Here is a 20,580-nt window from a genome sequence, read left to right as displayed (position 1 = left end):
AATGATGTTGAGTTTCTTCTCATTTCCTCATAAAACCACTCCAAATCTCTCTGAAATCTCTCTGACCTTTGAGTTTGATTCTTTCCCAACCTTTAGACATTTTAGTAGAAACTCTGGAGCTCTAAGAGCTCGACGAAAAGAGGTGTTTGGTTCGGAGTTCTCTCCACGCAATTTTCGGTTTTCGCTAAAACCTTTGTAAGTTAAGTTGCAGTTAACTTAATTCAAGTGTAACATATATATATATATATATATATATATATATATATATATATATATATGTGTGTGTGTGTGTGTGTGTGTGTGTGTGTGTGACCCCTTCTCTAAAACCTTACCATATTACTCCAAACATACTACATGCATATTCATAAACATAATTTACATATATGGTCTATTTACAAAAGACTGAATACAAACCGACTATTAAGATTTTTACAAAGTTTTATATATATTACATAACTACCCAGAAATTTATAATTCATATACATACATGAGCACTAAGTACGAAAGTAATAGTATTAACTATTCTAAATCTTCCAACAGTACTTGTCTATACTGGATGCTTATCACCTGCAATAGTTAAACACTGAGAGAGATAAGCGGGTGACGCTTAGTGAGTTTAATAACAATTACAGTATAACGCTATGCCATATATATCAATATGACAGAAGCAAAGAGGGACAAAGAACAATAAAGACATACGTGTATCATATGACAGGCTTTCCATATCAACCAATGATTTGATTCAAAGATTTACAATCAATGTGATACAACAATTTCAATATGATATACATCATAAAACTTCAGCTCAAGTGGAACCGAAAATACAATTTCGGATTATCAATTTGCTAGAATATATAGGCTTTCAGCCCTACCTAGCCCTATGCCAATACCAAAAGTGATACGAGTCATGCTCTACATGGCCAAAGGCACAAAGCCAATACCAGAAGTGATACGAGACATGCTCTGCATGGCCAAAGGCATAAATCCAATACCAGAATAATACGAGACATGCTCTACATGGCCAAAGGCTCAAAGCCAATACCAGAAGTGATACGAGACATGCTCTACATGATCAACGGTATAAAACCAATACCAGAATAACACAGGAAAGCATATTGCACATATAACACATAACATACAATTGTCCTTATATTGAACTCACCGTGAAATAACCGAATGATAAAATGGTAATTTGGGCAGCACTTCGTTTCTAAAAATGACTTTATTTGACGAAACCGGAAGTTTTTGTTGAAAATCGCGCTTTGTGCGTGCAAAGTTTCAACTGAAAAGATTATTTTCTCGGGTCTTCGGGTGCTTCGGGGCTTGCTTCGGGTGTTAGGGTGATTCTCTTGGCTTCGGGGGGGGGGGGGGGGGGGAGGGGTGTTAGGATAGTTTGAGAGATGTTTTAGGGTGTAAAAGTGTAAATTTTTGTAAACAAAATCGGGCAGCCTCGCACTCTATTTATAGTGGCCGAAGCCCCAAGTTACGTTGGGCGTAATTTTAGAGTATGCGGGGCGTACTGCCTTATGAAGTTCTACGCTAAGCGTACTCTTGTACGCTGGGCATAGGAGCTTACTGTCCCTGACGTGTCAATCGTGCGAGATAGGTGTCCTCCATCCGAAGAAAGAGGCGACGTGGCTGATTTCGGACCTTGTTCGAGTACGCGGGGCGTAACTCGAGTACGTTGGACGTACTGCCTCCTCGAAGTTTGTGTCTGAAGCTTCAAAAATTCATATCTTTCGCATACGGGCTCCGTTTTTTACGTTCCTTATATCCACGCGTAGGTAAAATTACACTCTACAACTTTTGTTTAGACTCCCTCGGCTAATTTTGACTTTATTTTTAATATTATATTTTTAACAGGCCGGGACAAGAAAAGTCTGTTAAAAATTGATAACTTCTTCATCCGACGTCTGTTTTCGTCTGTCTTTTTACCGTTGAACTACTATTGACGAGACCTTCGATTCTCGTTTAGGTTGTGTCAGCTAAAAATTGCTCGATCTATAATACGAATTTCAAGTTGTACATTGCTATGCTGAATCTTAGAAAAATCATAACTTCCTCATAAGAAGTCAGATTTGGACATTCTTTTTATGAAAGCTCTCGGTTTAACGAATAATACAACTTTCATTTAGATCACTAAAGCTAAAAAGTAGTTTATTGTAAACTCACTTTTTTCGTCTTACGGCGTCGTGCCGGTTTTGTCGCGAAACTTTGATAAGTTATAACTTCTTCGTTATAACTCGGATTTCGGTGAGGTTTTCGCCTAAACGTTTCTAACGAGATTATTTACAACTTTCAACTTAAATGTTATATTTTTGTTAATTTCGATAGTTGACTTTTTTATCGGAATCTCATAAGATTTCCCATCACTTTCAATACTTTCCGAATGATTCTAAACATAGTTTTACTTCAAATCTCATAAAACTATCTTGTTAAAACTCAACGCTTAAAATCATATAATATTTAATAATATTCACTTTTAAGCTATCAAGCTTACAAAACATGATAATTATACAAGGTTATTAACGTGTATGTTACAATATATATATATATATATATATATATATATATATATATATATATTCATAGTCATTATTATGAATCTATAAATAAAATTTATTAGTGATTCCATGTCATAATATTGATTGGTCTACTTACGGGGGTGATGTATATGTTAGATTTAGTGAGGTGTTTAAAGTGAGATTTCTAAACAGTATACTATGTATACCAAACGGACCCCACCTCCGATATGATCTTACCTGGTTGCTCCTTATCAGTTATAGACCAATAGACATTGAGATTAATGAGGAATCTAGAATATCATTAGTCATAAGAATATAAGACTAAAACTTAGTGATATTCGTACCCATGTCATATCAAAGGAAAGCCAAAGTGTTAGGTAGAGCGTTGCCGAAATCACCAGCCATCCACTTTTAACAAGTGAGTATATAGTTACTTTCAACTTACACATAGATACAAGTATTTTAATTGTTTAATGTCATGTGTGTTGTTTAGATGTGCTTAAATATCTGTGCAACATAATATAACTATTACTTGATTAAACTATATATTTATCATACTTAAAATATGATTGGGTAGTAAAGAGTTGTGTAAAGTAATAAACGAGAGGTTGTGATAGGTTAGTGAAGGGATGTGTGAAATAATAAATCAGAGGCGGAGATAAGTTAGTAAAGGGTTGTGTTGTGACTTGTTGTGTTTACCCAAAGTATTATCGTACTGATGTGTTGTTCTCCAAGTATTGTCATATTGTTGTGTTTACCCAAAGTACTATCGTACTGTTGTGTTGTGCCCAAAGTACTATCATACTGTTGTGCCTAGATGTTTAAGGAAGAATAGATAACGACTGCTGTTGATAAAGATCCTTTAGGAGATATCCCTCGAGATAATTGTTTAAGGAATTGGATGTGAGGATAACGGGAATGGGTAACTAGGTTATTTGACTACTGAAAAATATATAGTTAAATATTATCATATTGTGGGTTGAAAATCCTATGTACTCACCAGGTTTCCCAACAGGACCCACTCAGTTTCTATGTATCATAGGAAGCAGTACAAAGATAATGATGTTTGGATCCAATGAGAGATTCAAGGAAATATATGTCATAGTATAAAAGATGTTGTAAGGCCAGTAATGACTATGTTTATGCTTATGTTTCTTGTATCAGTTATGACATCCTAAGTTTTAATAATCAATGAAAAACATTTCTTCAAAAATACTTTTATGGGACAAATTCGGCATTCACAAAAGAATACTATGTTTAAAATAAAAATAAATAAAAAGGTCTATTCTGACCGTGAAATAGGGGATGTCACAGAACCTTTGTAATCATGTAGCTTAGCAAACTACAAAATTATAATGACACGATCATCATTTGAATGGTTTTCAAGATAATCAGGTAATCAATAGACTAAAGCTACCCACAAAGTCACCTTAAGATGAATACCCCTCAAAAAATTGTATTTGCTAAGTGAGTGAAATAAAAAATTTAGTTAATAGTCATATAATCCAAAAGAGAAAAATTTTAAACTCTAAGTTTTCTAGCTCAATGTGGATCCTATGCTTTTCGTTGTTAGGATCAATGATAATAAAACCAAAGGTGATAACCAAGCCAATAACATCTAAGAAAATATTAAAGTAATAAGTTCATATGAAAAAAATAAAAAATAAAGAATAAAAATTTATTTATATTTAATTAAATATAAGTAAGGTGTTGTGTTGTTTGTTTTTTGGAAAAAAATATCTTTTTGAGAACTTATGTCTGCATGTGGAAAGACATCTACGTATACATCGTCTTGAACTCTGTTTGTTTTTTAGAAAACTACAAACATGAAAACGTCTGCGCGTCAAAAGACTTAGACCAATGTCTTCGGACGGGAAGACCTCTCTCATAGACCTCTACTAAACAAACAAACATATATATATATATATATATATATATATATATATATATTGTAACATCTCAAAATTCGCAACAAATTTTAACTTTTCAAAAACAACAATTAAATCCATAATGTTTACAAAACCATTGTTTCAAAAGCGCTTATCAGTAATCAGAGTGTCCCAAAGATCCAGATAACATAAAACCGAAGGATGTGCACGATCACGCCTTCGTCGTCTCCTTGCCACGGTCCTCAGAAGTACCTGAAACAAAACTAAAACTGTAAGCCAATGATTAGTGAGTTCCCCCAAAGTACCACCACATAACATAACAAACAACAACATGCATACAGAGCCTTCAGCATGACTGGACCGCCTCATCGGGCCTTCAGCCTATCTGGACCGCTCTCTGGTCCTCGGCTTGACTGGACCGCCTCGTAGGCATTCACTCTATCCGGACCGCCCTGGGTATCTTGGCCTTCAGTATCAGCTGGTCCTCCTCAACCCAGTAAACCATAACATATCGCTACATAACAATATCAAGCAATAACAACAAACACAGGTAATCCTATAGATCTACCAGTCTAGTCACACAACTAGTAACCACATATCTCCGCATAACAATATACAACAAATCAAGATATCTAATCCAATGGTCCGGCCTTGGTGCCTTCGACCCATAAGTACAGTGAGGAAAACATACCTCTCAGTCCGAATACAGGCTGAATGAATCTCTGCTCCGAAAACCGGCTCTACCCGACCCCTTAATCAAAACATTTTCCATTTTAAATTAGTAACAATACCTCAAAATACCCTTGGTCAAAATCGGTCAAAATCAACAAAATCAGCCGAGTCAACCAAGCCGAGTCGACCCAGACCTCGTACGCGGGGCGTACTTCGGATGTACGCGGGGCGTACTCACTGTCTGATGAGTCGGGGCTCAAACTACATACGCACAACGTACCAATTGGTACACCCAACGTACGCAGCTGATTCTCCACTTAATGAGTCAAGAGCTTATTACTTAAGCTAATATGACCAAATTGTAGATCGAAGTCCCAAATATCATTCTTGACCATAAAGTTTCCAACTTTATGGTCTTGCATGGCCAATAAGTGCTAAATACTAAAAACCTACCCTCTTAACCAATTAAGACAAGCAAACACATACATGGAAAAGGATTAAGAGCCAAAACCCTATTTTTATGCTTCTGAACCCCTTAAAACATCTAAAAGGACAGCTAGAATGGACTAGATCATGCCATACACTAAAAAGGTCAGGACTTGGGACCAAAATGCTCATGAATCAATAACTTAGCTAGATCTAAGGAATCACAAGCCAATTTTAGAACTTTATACCTCTTTGAGGTTGCTAGAGAGGTGAAGATCCCAGATCCAAAGCTTCTTCAATTCAAAAAGGTGGTTCTACTTCCTTATTTCTCCTTCAAGACCACCAAAAACACACACAAGGGTTAAGAATGCTCAAACAACTGGCTAGGGTTTGCTAAAATCGAATGGAGGTATTGGAGGCTAATGAGAGATGAGGTTAGAGGCAAAAAAGATGGTTAAATAGGGTCCAAACTCTAAAATTTAGCGTTTGAGGATCTTGCACGTAGGCCCTACGTATGCGATGTACACCCAACGTACTAGGCCCTCGCATGTGCGCCCAACGTACTAGACCTCGGCCTGAAATTACAAAAATGCCACTATGGGCCATTTTGCAAACTTTCTCATACATAAGGGCTAGATACTATAAATCTTCATACTTAAGGATTAAATTTAGAAATACCTCATCGCCGGGATGTTACAAGTCTCCCCCAATTGAACTAGAGTTCGTCCTCGAAGTCTGCTGCTGCAAACAACCTAGGGTAATGCTCCCGCATCTCAGAATCGGGTTCCCATGTCCATTCAGAACCCTTACGATGTTGCCACTGGACCTTGACCAAAGATACCACCGTGTTTCGCAAGGCCTTCGTCTTCTGATCTAAAATCGCCACTGGTCTCTCAATGTAATTCAGGAGATCATCAACCTGAACATCATCCAAAGGAATAACCGCTGAATCATCAGCCACACACTTCCGCAGCTGCAAAACATGGAAGGTGTTGTGAATATGACTGAGCTCCTCAGGAAAATCCAACCTATAAGCTACCTTTCCCACCCTGGAAATCACCCGAAATGGCCCGATATACCGGGGGCCCAATTTTCTCCTCTTCCTGAAGCGTATTACACCATGCCTGGGTGATACCTTCAGCAAAACCATGTCACCGACCTGAAACTCCAACTCAGATCGATGCTTGTCAGCATAACTCTTCTGCCGACTCTGTCTAATCTGCTGAATAAGCTTTGTCGTCTGAAGGACTACATCAGTCCTTCCTAAGACCCTGTGAACAATCTCTCCCTAACACACTGGGGTACGACACGTCCTCCCATAGAGAAGCTCGAAAGGCAGCACACCAATACTGGAGTGATAGCTCTTTTATAAAAAAACTCGGCTAAGGGAAGGTAGGAGTCCCAGCTCCCACTGAAGTCTATGATACATGCTCTCAGCATGTCCTCAAGTGTCTGAATGGTCCATTCACTCTGACCGACAATCTGCGGATGATAAGCAGTGATAAGATGCAACCTCGTACCCAGTTCCTCGTGGAACTTCTGCCAAAAACGAGATACAAACTGAACATCTCGATCAGATACAATGGAAACTAGAATACTATGCCAAGCAACAATCTCATACATGTACAAAGCTTCAGCGACCACATTCCCTTTCCCGGGGTCATACAAAATCTCTCAATCATAATCCTTGACCATGTCAAGCCACCTCATATTCAGATTCGGCTGATCCATGAGATATCTCAAACTCTTGTGATCCATGTAAATATACATCGGACCCCATACAAGTAATGTTGCCAAATCTTGAGAGCAAACACTACTTCTCCCAACTCCAAATCATGAGTCGGATAACGGGCCTCATGCAACTTCAGCTCCGAGAAGCATAAGCAATAACCCTCCCCCGATGCATAAGCACCGCTCCCAAACCGGTGATGGATGCATCACAAAATGCCACAATGTCCTCGACACCCTCAGGGAGGGTCAACACTGGTGCCTCACACAACTTCTGCCTCATCGTCTTAAATGCAGCCTGCTGCTCAATTTCCCAACGGAAATCCATGCCCTTCCTCGTCAGACGAGTGAGTGGTACTGCAATCTTGGAAAAGTCCTGAACAAATCTCTGATAATACCCTGCTAATCCTAAGAAACTCCTGATCTCAGAAGGATACTTTGGGACCTCCCGTTGCATAACCGCCTCGATCTTGGTCGGATCAAACAAAATCCTATCATGATTAACGAGGTGGCCCAAGAACTAGACCTCTTGTAACCAAAACTCACACTTCTAGAACTTGGCATACAACCATTCTTGCCTCAAAACTCCTATAAGCTCTCGAAGGTGCTCCTTGTGTTGCTCCCTAGTCTTGGAATACACCAAGATATCGTCAATGAAAACAATAAATGATCGATCGAGCATCGCCCTGCACACCCGATTCATGAAATCCATAAATTCCGCAGGCGCAATGGTGAGCCCAACCGGTATCACCACGAACTCGTAATGACCATAACGAGTCTAAAATGTGGTCTTCTCCACGTCCTCCTCTCTAACTCTCACCTGATGATACCCTGAACTCAAATCGATCTTGGAAAACCAAGATGCACCCTACAACCGATCAAAGAGGTCATCAATCTGCGGAAGGGGATAACAGTTCTTCACCGTCAACTTATTCAACTCCCGGTAATCAATGAACATCTGGTGCGAACCATCCTTCTTCTTGAAGAACAATATATGTGTTCCCCGCGACAAATTGTTCGGTCTGATGAACTGCTTTCCTAACAGCTCCTGAAGCTGACATGACAACTCATGCATCTCATTCGGTACTAATCGGTACGGTGCTTTGGCAATCGGAGCTACACCTGGAACTAAATCAATCCTGAACTCAACCTGCCTCTCGGGAGGCACACCAGGTAACTCCTCTGAAAACACATCAGCAAACTCTCTAATGACTGGCACATCTGAAACTGAAGCCTTCTTCCCAACTCGAGTATCAATCACATATGCAAGATAACCCATACAACCATGTTGGATATACTGTTGCGCCCTGGCAGCAGAACAAAAAGCTGACCCAATCCTGGTACCATCTCCATAGATAACCAGTTCTCCCCCACTTGGGGTTCGAACCACCACCCGCTGACCCTCTCAATCTATCATAGCACCAAACTTACTCATCATATCCATCCCCACTATCACACACACATCCCCCATGGGGATAGGAATCAAATCAATCAGATAAGGTACCCCAAAAATCTCCAAAACACAACCCTGATAAACCCTGGATGCAGAAACCCCATGCTCTTTGGCGATAGAAACCCACAACGGACACTCTAACTCCCCAACAAGCATATCAAATCCGCTACTGAACATATGGGATACAAAAGATTGACTTGTACCCGAGTCAAAAAGCACAAGATCAGACAAAGAGTTCACTAATAAGGTACCTAACCGAATCATTAACATAAGCATATCATAAAATAACTCGACAGAATATAAATATAAACATACGAGTGACAACGTCTAGCTCCGCCCTGGCCTCCTTGACGGTGAGCTGTAAAGCACGGCCTAGACCCTCGGGGATCCGCTCTACCCTGGTGTCCATCGGTGATCTTTATAGTGGTTGGTGCTGGAGCCTGAGCCAGCTTGGCGACAAGCAACAGACAGTTGACTTTGACATGGCCAACCTGATCACAATGGTAACAAATCCTGACGGTCGGTACTTGGTCCGGATGGCAACAATCCCTCGTAAACTGCCCCTCCTTGCCACATTTGTGGCATCCGGCAGATGATCGGTAAGTACCCTCATGAACCTTGTCGCACTTGCCACAAGTGCGACCCCTCTGGCCCCTAGATCTCGAATCAGTGGGTTTGAACCACTTTACTGCAGGATATGACTGGATAGGGGCATACCTCAGCTCCCTAGACTGGAGCTCTATCTCGATCTCCTGCCTCCTTGCGGCCTCCTAAAGCTCCGTAAGCGAACCATACCGCTGAGTAGACACAAACTGGCGGATATCCTTCTTGAGCATGCTCAAGTACCGAGTCATCTGAGCTTGCTCAGAAGCAGCAAAATCAAGACAGAAAAGAGCCCTCTCGGTAAACATATTGGTGATCTTCGTCACCGTCTCAGTCCCCTGCCTCAGATCCAAGTACTCATGGGCCAGTCTCTCCCTCTCCACCATATGGACATACCTCGAGCAAAACAACTCGGAGAACTGCTCCCAGGTCACAACGGCCCTCTGCTTAGAAGTGTAGGAGCTAGTCACTAACCTCCACCAATCCTTTGCGCCTGACCGAAGAAGGTTCAGGGTGCACTTGACCTTATGGTCAGCAGGGCATGAACATGTGAAGAAACAACCCTCCACATCAGATAACCATCTCATCGCGAGAATCGGATCCTGAACTCCATCAGACACCGGAGGCTTTATATTGTCGAACTCCCGATACTGGAAGGCTCTCCCCTTACCAATGCATGCAGCAACAACAGCTGCGGTAGTGTAACATCCGGACTCCTAGGTATATTATTTATATATTTATTTTTGTGGTTTATTTAGTAACTCGACGAGTTGGAGCCTTAACTCGTCGAGTAGAGTCGTGATTGGCCATGTGGGTTTAATGACCGACTCGACGAGTCAGAGATCCGACTCGCCGAGTAGGCGCTGTGAGAAGAAAACCCTAATATCCAGGGTTGGGGCCTATTTAAGAGAACTTATGTTCTCATTTTTGCCTCACCACCTGCCCAACTCCCCTGTGTGAAACCCTAATCGGCCTTTGAGCTAAGAGAGAGTGTGTGTGAGCTAATCGTTGAGTGTTTTGGTGCATCTTTTGAAGAGAATGGAAGGATTTCGAGCAAGGAACAAGAAGAGGTTGTTAGATCCGTTTCTATTTCATCCAGAGCTTCTATGAAAGGTAAAAAGTCCACACCTTTATCATTATGTCAGTTAGATCTCATGTTTTTGGAGTTCAGGGCTTTTTCCATATAATATTGGGACTTTGAGTGTATCGAGTTCATCTAGAGATTTGGACTTCAGATTTGGACCTTGTGAGGTCCCTAGAGTCCAAAGGTCCCTGCTTTATTCAGCCATAATAGAGCTTTTGAGTGAGAAACCCTTAATGGGATTATGTTTTTGGCATTTCAAGCCCTAATTGCCATGCATGTACGTAAAGCTTGTGGATTTACGTGATAATCGAGCCTAGGGAGGTCAGATATAGAGTTTGGGGTTGCTTTCTGCCTTAAAAACACCTGAATGAGAAACTGACTTAAGGGACTCGACGATTCAAAGAGCTGACACTGCAAGTCGGCTAGGGTTTTCCCCGATGAGTCTGGATATGGGTAACTCGACGAGTCGACGAGTTAAGTTGGGTTTTCGCGATGTTCTGAGGAACAATGGGGACTCGGCGAGTCAGGTCAACATGGACAGTTGACTCGAGTGTTGACTTTTGTTGACTTTAGGGTTTGGTCAAGACAGGACTTATGGAGACCATGGAGGGGTAAAATGGTCTTTTACCCATCCTAGGAGCTAAGGAGGGACTATCATGGGTTTATTTGGAATTGTGATCTTTAAGTGATAATTAGAGATGCTTGTTACATGTAGGCTAGATCTGGTGATTTGTGTTCGAGGAGTACACATTTTCTTAGCCTACTTACCAGGTGAGTTTTCTCACTATACTTACCATGAGTGGTATCTATGTGTGACCGTAGGGTCTTATGTGCTTATTTGAGTTATGTGATATTTTGCATTTTGTCTGTGTGATATATATATATATATATATATATATATATATATATATATATATATATATATATATATATATATATATATATATATATATATATGCTATATTCTGTGTTTTACTGAGATAGGACCGAAGGGTCCAACCCGAGTTGTGGAACCGTAGGGTTTCCATTGAGACAGGTCCGTAGGGTCCAAACTGAGTTGTGAGACCGGAAGGTCCTCACTGAGACACATGACCGAAGGGTCCACATCGAGACGCATGAGACCGAAGGGTCCATGCCGAGTTATAGCCATGAGAGGCTTATTTGTGTATGTGGTATTTTGGGGAACTCACTAAGCTTCGTACTTACCATGTTATGTGTGATGTGTTTCAGGTACCTCTCAGGACTGCGGGAAGGCGCTGACATGATTGTACACACTTGTTCGGGACTATGTTGAGGATTCTGGGATTTGACTTTATTTATGATTTTGATGTTAACATTTTGAGATACATGTGGTTTTATGAAATACAATATATGAGTTTAATGTGCTTTTAAAATGAAAAATTTGGTTTCAAAATTTACGGTGTTACAGGTAGCTGCAACAATGGAAACCTAAGCAAGAGCAGCGTATCGATCATCAAAGAGCTAAATCATAGCGGTCTTAATAGACCCAAACATCTTCGACATAGATCTCCGGAAAGCAGTAGCCACCTCAGTGGCAATGACCTCCCAAATTTGGTCATCCGTCCAAACAGATACCACAACTAGGATATGAATACATCCTATCCTCGCCCTCTCCAGGGTGGCTAAACATTTATCCTCTAACTGGCTGCTCACGCAAATACTCACCCATGAAACATCCACCAACCCTGTAGCACTTGCATATGCTAATCATACATAACAATAGATCCTATAGACAATCGTATACTTGATTCTACCTTAAGCCCACAACCAAACAAGGAACAGGAAATAAGGCCAAACCAAACATTCTCAGGCTCTAAAATCTTAGCTATGTATAATTGTGATACATATACTAAGCAATTATAGTAATGATGTCAATTCCATACAAGAAGTAACCCTAGGCTATCAGGCATCATATATCAAGCAATTCTATCATGCAATTCCTGAAGATCCCTAGCCTATCACTAGCATGTTATTCTACCATAAACAACATATCAAATAATAGTGTGGATTGAAACAAGCATCTCGCAGATGGAATCTTTGTTTCGATGAGAAAGTCAAAGAATTTGGCTTCTCAAGAAGCGAGGATGAGTCCTGCGTATATGTCAAAGCTAGTGGGAGTATAGTTAGCTTTCTGGTATTGTATGTAGACAACATACTTCTCGTAGGAAACGACGTTCCAACCTTGCAGGAGGTTAAGTCCTGGATTGGAAAGTGTTTTGCTATGAAGGACCTTGGAGAAGCTGCTTACATTCTAGGGATAAGGATATTGAGAAATAGGAGTAAAAGACTAATAGGACTTAGTCAAAGTACCTACTTGGACAAGGTGTTGAAATGTGTCAACATGGAGATTCCAACAAAGGAGAATTACCTATCCAGAGTAATACCAAATTGAGTAAGACTCAAAGCCCGAGTACTGATGTCGAGATAGCAGAGATGAGCCGAGTACCATATGCTTCCGCAGTTGGCTCGATCCTGTAGGCTATGACATGTACTTGCCCTAATGTGGCCTTTGCTTTGAGCATGGTCAGCAGATATCAAGGGAATCCTGGTAGAATTCTCTGGACTGCGGTAAAGAACATTCTCAAGTACCTCCGAAGGACAAAGGACTGGGTCCTTACCCTAGGTGGGAGTAATGAATTGAGAGTGACAGGGTATAGTGACGCCAGTTTTCAGACCGACAGAGATAATTTCCGCTCTCAGTCGGGCTGGGTATTTACCCTAAATGGAGGAGCGGTAACTTGGAAAAGTTCCAAACAGGAGACTGTAGCTGATTCAACGTGCGAATCAGAGTACATAGCAGCAAGTGAAGCGTCGAAGGAGGCGATATGGCTAAAGAACTTCATCGGAGACCTTGGAGTTGTACCAGCTGTAAAGGAGCCTATGGAGATTTTCTGTGATAGCGAGAGTGCGGTCGCCCTAACCAAGGAACCGAGGGATCATGGCAGATCCAGGCACATCGACAGAAAATATCACTTCATAAGACATCGAGTAGAAGAGGGACTCCTCGTAGTGAAAATGGTATCGTCAGAAGATAACCCAGCAGATCCCCTTACGAAGGGACTGAGTAGGGTTAAGCATTTGCATCATGCTAAGAGCATTGGCCTAAGGGACGATATAAGTTTTAGTAATTAGATAGACATTTAGAAACTTGTAATAAATAAATGTAATTGACATTTGATGATTAAATAATAAAGGTTTTATTTATAAGTAAAGCTTAATGTCTTTTGTCAATTGATTATTTTGTGTTTCACTCTTGCATGTTTTGACTTCCAGAATAATATGATTATTCAAACCATTCACAGTCAATCATACTTTGGAAGTAAGCTATGAGGTTAGACTGTCATGAATTGGCTTGTAGATTGTCTAAGGTGTTTTAGACATAGCAAAAATTTGCTACAACGTTCATGAGTACTCTTGAAATAAGACTTTCAGTATTGGATTAAACCCACGCTCACATGAATCACTTCATGGAATTCATCACGAGTGATTGTGAGACAATAATATCGTATAGTCTTCAAACCAAGATATATGAGTTGTTGATTACGAGTTGGTTGTGCATTGATAGTACGAAAACGCATCAGTAACTTGATGTTATAAAACGTATTATTGTGTATAATTTAAAAAGTAATTAAAACAAGCATATAAGTCGAAGTTTATCTGTTCCTTTTATCCTAAGAGGATTAAAAGTGATATCTTGGGCCCCTCGATGATTTTGTTTTGACTTATTTGTCGGGCCCGGTCAGAACTAAATTGATGTGTTCAATTAAGTTCTATGTCAAACAAATCAGAAATCGGGAAACAAACTGTTGAACAATGAATATGACTTTATTCCATGTCTTTGTCGACACGATATCTTGAAGAACAGAGGATTATATGATCCCTTATCTAAAGGACGCGTTATTGATTAGAGTTGACATCGGCTTTTGAGAGCTACGATTGCTAGTCGTTTTTTAAAGTCGTACTTGTAGTTATAGTTATTAGACTTATCCAAGTGGGAGACTGTTGGATTAGGTGTCTAAGCCCATAACTATAATTGGTATGTACTTAACCCGATAGTAGCATGGTCCATTTGGGTTGCATTCACCGGAGCAATTTGATAGGAAAGATATTTGAGAAAGAGGTTATTTGTGATTTATTAATATATTATAAGTATAATATATTAATTGAGAAATCATATTACTTAATTGGTGTTGATCAATAATTAATTTCGAATTAATTTAGTGATTAAAAGAGACTAATTAAATTAACAGGGGCTGATTATGTAAATCAGTGATACATATAGTTTGGGCTAATGATCCATGATTGATTAGTGATTGACTAAGCTTATGTGAGAGTCAATGAAGTGTTAGTCCAAATGAATTATTGGATCAAAAGCCTAAGTGAATGGATTAGGGTTTACAAGTGACCCTTGGAATTCTACACTATATATGTAACCCCTAAGCCCCTAAAATTGGAACATAAGTATTCTAAGAAGAGTATAGACGATTTTAGTGCCTACTAAACCTCTCTCATAGTCCTCCATTTGTTCTTGGTGTTTTGTGACTTATTTGAGGCATCACATTTGAGGTGCTAAGCTCTTGTAAGGCCAAGTTCTACAAGCTACAACCAAGAGGTAATCATCTAACTCGTTTTTATGTTTCAAATATCAATGTTGTATGCTAGTTAGGCTTCATGCTTTGGAAAATGAAAATTGCATGTATAACTAGAGAAAACTTAGATCCAAAGCATTAGGGTTGTATGTGTACCATAAGGATGTTATAGTGATCAAAACCTATCAACAAGGTCATCTTGGAGAAGTGGAACCCCTTAGATCCAGAATAGCAACGTCATTTGGCACCACTTGAAGGTAAAAAGCTCTAAACTTGATGAAGCATTGATTAGATCTTATTTATCTATGAAATTGTGTTGTTTTGGTCTCATAAGCTTGGTATTATGAGTAAGGATTACTCTAGTCCATATAAGATGTCCTTTCAGACGTTTTGGAGCATTTAGAATCATAAAAATGTAGTCTTGATTGTTATTTTCCTACCATGCATGAGTTACGAGGTCTTAATGGGTTAAGTAGTTAGGGTTTTTGTTATTGGGCATTTATTGGCCATGCAAGACCATAAAGTTGGAAACTTTATGGTTAAAGATGTTATTTTAGGGCTAGATCTTGAATATGGACAATAGAGCTTAATAATTAAGCTCTTAATAAGAAAAGAAGGAACACATCACGTATGTTGGGCGTAGGAGGTCAACTCCTCGCATTTTGGTCAAGCTTCGTACATGCCAGCTGTACCAGCTGAGTACGTTGGGCGTACTCAACCCTATTCACCAAATTTGACTTTTGACTTTTTGAATTTGACCAAGTTTGAGCTAGGGGTATTTTGGGTATTTTGAGTTGTATTTGAGATTGGTTACTATTTGATGAATAGGTGACGGGTAGAGTTGAGATTCGGAGCAGAGACCTATTTGGCTATTTGTTCAGACTGAGAGGTGAGTTTTTCTCACTGTACTTATGGGTCGAAGACACCAATGCCGGCCCACTAGGTTATGTATCCTGGTATATAGGATGATGTTATGCAGTTATGTTGGTTATATGATAGATTGGTAGATCTGTATGCTTACCTGTATTTGTTGGATATGTGTTTATGTTTATCTGTTATACATGTCGACATATTGTGGTTGGGTTGAGGTGGTCCTGCTTTGTGTTGAAGGCCAAGATACTCGGGGCGGTCCGGATAGGCTGTAGGCCCTGCAAGGCGGTCTAGTCAGGCCAAAGGCCCGGAGAGCGATCCAGATAGGTTGTAGGCCCTGCGAGGCGGTCCAGTCAGACTGAAGGCTCATATTTGCATGATGTTGTTTGTTATGTTGTGTGGTGGTACTTTGAGGGAACTTACTAAGCTTTGGCTTATGGTTTTAGTTTATTGTTTCAGGTACTTCAGAGGATCGTGGGAAAGCGAATGCGTGATCGTGCATGTGACAACCCGAAATTTCTATTCTGTACAACCATTCACTTCAATAGAAGTCGGAACTGTTTCTGCTAACTGTTAAGCTTTTTGGAGTCAGTTTGAGTGTTTTAAAGCTTAGTACTTCAAGAGATAACAGGAGAGAGGATACCCTAGGGTTTATTGTGCAACAATAAAATCTCAAAACTATAAGAGTCTGGAGTTTACGGCCTAAACATGGTGTTTACGGCCGTAAACCCCAAGGGGTATAAATATGACACTTAGTCATTTTATACACTTTTTTACCATTTTCAAGAACTAGAACTCAAATGCTCTCAAGTATCATCTGATTTTCCTTCTTGATCTTCAACTTTGTAAGTGTTTCTTGCCCTAATTAGTTGATATCTTACTTAATGTAGTGATCTTACATGATTTCATCCATGAAATCATTCCATTTGTGTAGATCTTCAAGTGTTCTTAGTTTCACCAAGAACACCAAGAACACACACTAGTGTTCTTGGACTTTTAACACCCTTTCAAGCTTCTTTATTGTAAGTACTCTTACCCTAGTGTGTTATAAGGCTTGTTACACTTCTTAATCAACTAGTAAACACAAAGAAACACAAGATCAAAGGTGTTTACGGTCCAAACATGTTCTTGGACCGTAAACCCTAATGAAAGGGCCATTGTATGCCCTAGTCCCTTACCAAGCCATGGATACTAGTATAGATCACATCCTTGAAGTGTATGGGACCTTAAACATCGAAAACATCAAGGACCATTAGAGTTTACGGCCGTAAACTCATGGGTTTACGACTGTAAACTCATGGAGAAATGGTCCATGGACCGTAAACTCCACAAAGGGGTGAAATGGTGCCACAATCACTTCCTAAGGCTTAGACTTGAAGTTAGGATGCTTCTTTATGACCTTTAAGACCTCAAAACACGAAATGGTAGAGTTACCATGAGTTTACGGCCGTAAACTCATGGGTTTACGACCGTAAACTCCAAGGGAGTTGGTCCCAAAACCGTAAACTCCAAAAGAGTTTACCCTTGGACCCAAAACTCAAAAGCCAATCCCTACAACCCTTAGATGCAATCCTTAGTACTTATAGCACTTAAATCAAGTGTTTTACATGTCCTAGGATGTCTTAACTTGATTAATTAGTTGTTAAATGACTAATTGGATACATATATGTGTTATTATATGTTAACTAGGATCCTTGTGTGTGTTCAAGTCTTCACTTGACACTTAGCATCCTATACCATCCGTTCATCCAAACCACTCACTACATGTGAGTTCATACCCCTTAATCAACCTTTTAAATGATTTTAAATGCTTTTATGGGGGGGGATACAAGTTGAACTATTATAGTTATTATATCAATCACATGTGATTAATAGCTACCAAACAAGTGGATTTCTTACTTTTCAAACTATGTTATCAAACAAACTACTTCAAACTGTTTTATTAAACTCTTTTACATGTCAAATACTTTTATTAAACTCTTTTAAACTTATATTCTGTTAAATGTGTATCTATATAGATATAGTTATATAAGTAGGATTTAAAGGACTTAGGACTGATAGCTCACCTTACTTCCTGTTCCTTGTTTGGTTGTGGACTTAGGGTATCAGTTGTTTGTCCGAAGGTCGTTTGAATCCCAGTCATATATCATGTATATGTATATAGATATAAAAGGTTACTTCTTTCTATTCAATACCTTTGGGTAGCAAAGGTATACAAACATGTTCATACATTCAAACAACATTACTAGTAAGCTATAATAGGTATAGTTTAGGAAGATACTAATACTATTACTAGAACAGTGAAACATACAAAGAGTCAGTTCATACATGAGTCAATACCATACAGAGAGAACATAACATACAGATAGAGAATACTATGATGAGAAACAAACAATACCATACAGAGAGAACATAACATACAGATAGAGAATACTATGATGAGAAACAAACAATACCATACAGAGAGAACATACATACATACTAGACAGAGAGAGAACATACAATACAGCTAGTACATACAATACATTCACAAGTGCACTAATACAGTTATGTGAGCCACGTAACGGGGCATGGCATCACCTGTCATGGCCCGTTTTGTATCAAGAATCTCCTTAAATGGAGAGCGTTGAGTTTGTGTATAGATCTATACTGGATTGACTATCCTACACCTTGCTGCTCGCTACAGTGGGACTTGCAAGTCTACGGGTGCCAAACGTCATTCCTTCCGACGTCTTACATCGTCGTGTTTATAGTCGGTAGTATGGTACAGGCCAATCACATGGTACTTTAAATAACAATTGGTTTAAGGTAGTTAGTACAGCAGTAGTTACTTAATACAACACTACAGTACTATTTCATTTTCCCATTGCATTCACTTTGTGATCTTCACACAATAAACAGTAATGTAAAAACTATATTTTTGGTTAATGATAGTTAGATTTGGGAAAATACATACTCTTACAAGAGACACACACACGACCACTAGATGCCTTGGTAGAAGGCTACTGTTAGTAGGAAACATAGGGTTTTCTAGGAGAGTTCAAACAATTTACAAACAATTACAAACTTATACATTACATACTTACAAACACTTTCATACAAACACAGACACTAATATACTTATGATCTCACCAGCTTTAAAGCTGATAAACTCTTTCAAAATAACTTGTATTCTCAGGTCACCAGTAGACATGTACCGGTGCCAGTTTTTGAGAAGATGGAGCTCGTTCAAGACTCATCTTTTATTTTGATTCATATTTTTGGTGTCTATTTAACTTGACAGAACACACTTGTATTAAATTATATTATTAATGCAATGGATGATGTTGTTGCTTGTTTACTACTATGCATTGTTGTGATACTGTACATGACGTCCTCCACCCCCGAACGTTTCCGCCGTTCCGGTTTTGGGGTGTGACAGTGCACATCTTCCTGTTTTTATGACATTGGTTCTTGGGATACTCTGATTATGATTATACTTTTGAAACAATGGTTTTTGTAAACACTTTAGGGTTAATGGGTTGTTTTTAAAAAATTTAAATTTCTATGACTTTTGGGATGTTACACTTTCTATACATAGAAGGTTTTGGAGTGTGCGCCGCACAGCACGTCCCATGCGTCTGGCTCCATCAGGGAGCTGCAACATGTCTTCCCTACATTGTGTCATGTCATTTGTATCCTGACGGATCTAGACGTCAGAAATGCGCGCCGTGTGCGACGAGAATCCAATTTTCTAAATTCCATAACTCCCACGTGTGAGCTCCGTTTTCGATGATTCTTATATCCCTGCGTAGGTATCGACGTGTACTACAACTTTCCTTTTAGTCGTTTTGGCTAATTCTAACTTTCATTTTTAGCCTATATTTTCTATGTAACATCCCAAAATACTGATTAAAATTTTTGATTTTTAAGCCATCAAATTCATTCATCATTTGTTACCAATATCAAGCATGATATAAAAGTATCTCAAATATCAGAGTATAATAAAAATCATTAATGCAGAAAGTCGTAGGGGAAAGCGTTGTGCAGCCAAGTCGGTCCCTTCCCTTTATAACTAGAAGTACCTGAAAATGTTAAACCACAAAAAAACAGTAAGCACAAAACTTAATGAGTTCCCCAAAATACCACATACCATATAAATGGTCCCAACCCAACATACAAATAAATGGGCCCAACCTAACATACACATGCAAGAGTCACAAAGACATCTAGCATCCTACACAGTATAGTGAGAATAATCACCTCAATTTGAAGGCAGACAAATCTCATACTCGAGTTGCTGATACTAGAACTCATCACACTATTCATATACACAATAAAACCCTATTCATAAATTAAGGTAATAATATGTGAATCACATGTAATTCATATGTGAATTACATGTTACATGTTAGTTACATGTTACATGTGATTTACATGTGAATCACATGTAATTCATATGTGATTCACTTGTGATTTACATGTGAATCACATGGAATTCATATGTGAATCACATGTAATTCATATGTGAATTACATGGTTAATTACCATATGATGGTTAATGAATTACAAGGACTTCGGTTGAATATGGATTTTGGAACAATTCCAAGGCTAAAACTAGAAGTTATGGAGTTACAGATAGGATCATACTGGTTCCATATTCCATAAATTTTACTAAAGGTTGAATATGTTTTCCATTTTACAAGTATAATAGTTAATTTGCAACAAAATCACAAGTATA

The sequence above is a fragment of the Lactuca virosa genome, chromosome 8 (assembly GCF_052849685.1).
Source record: "Lactuca virosa cultivar CGN04683 chromosome 8, Lactuca_virosa_CGN04683_v6, whole genome shotgun sequence".
Lineage (NCBI taxonomy): Eukaryota > Viridiplantae > Streptophyta > Magnoliopsida > Asterales > Asteraceae > Lactuca > Lactuca virosa.
Note: the sequence above shows the minus strand (reverse complement) of the source record.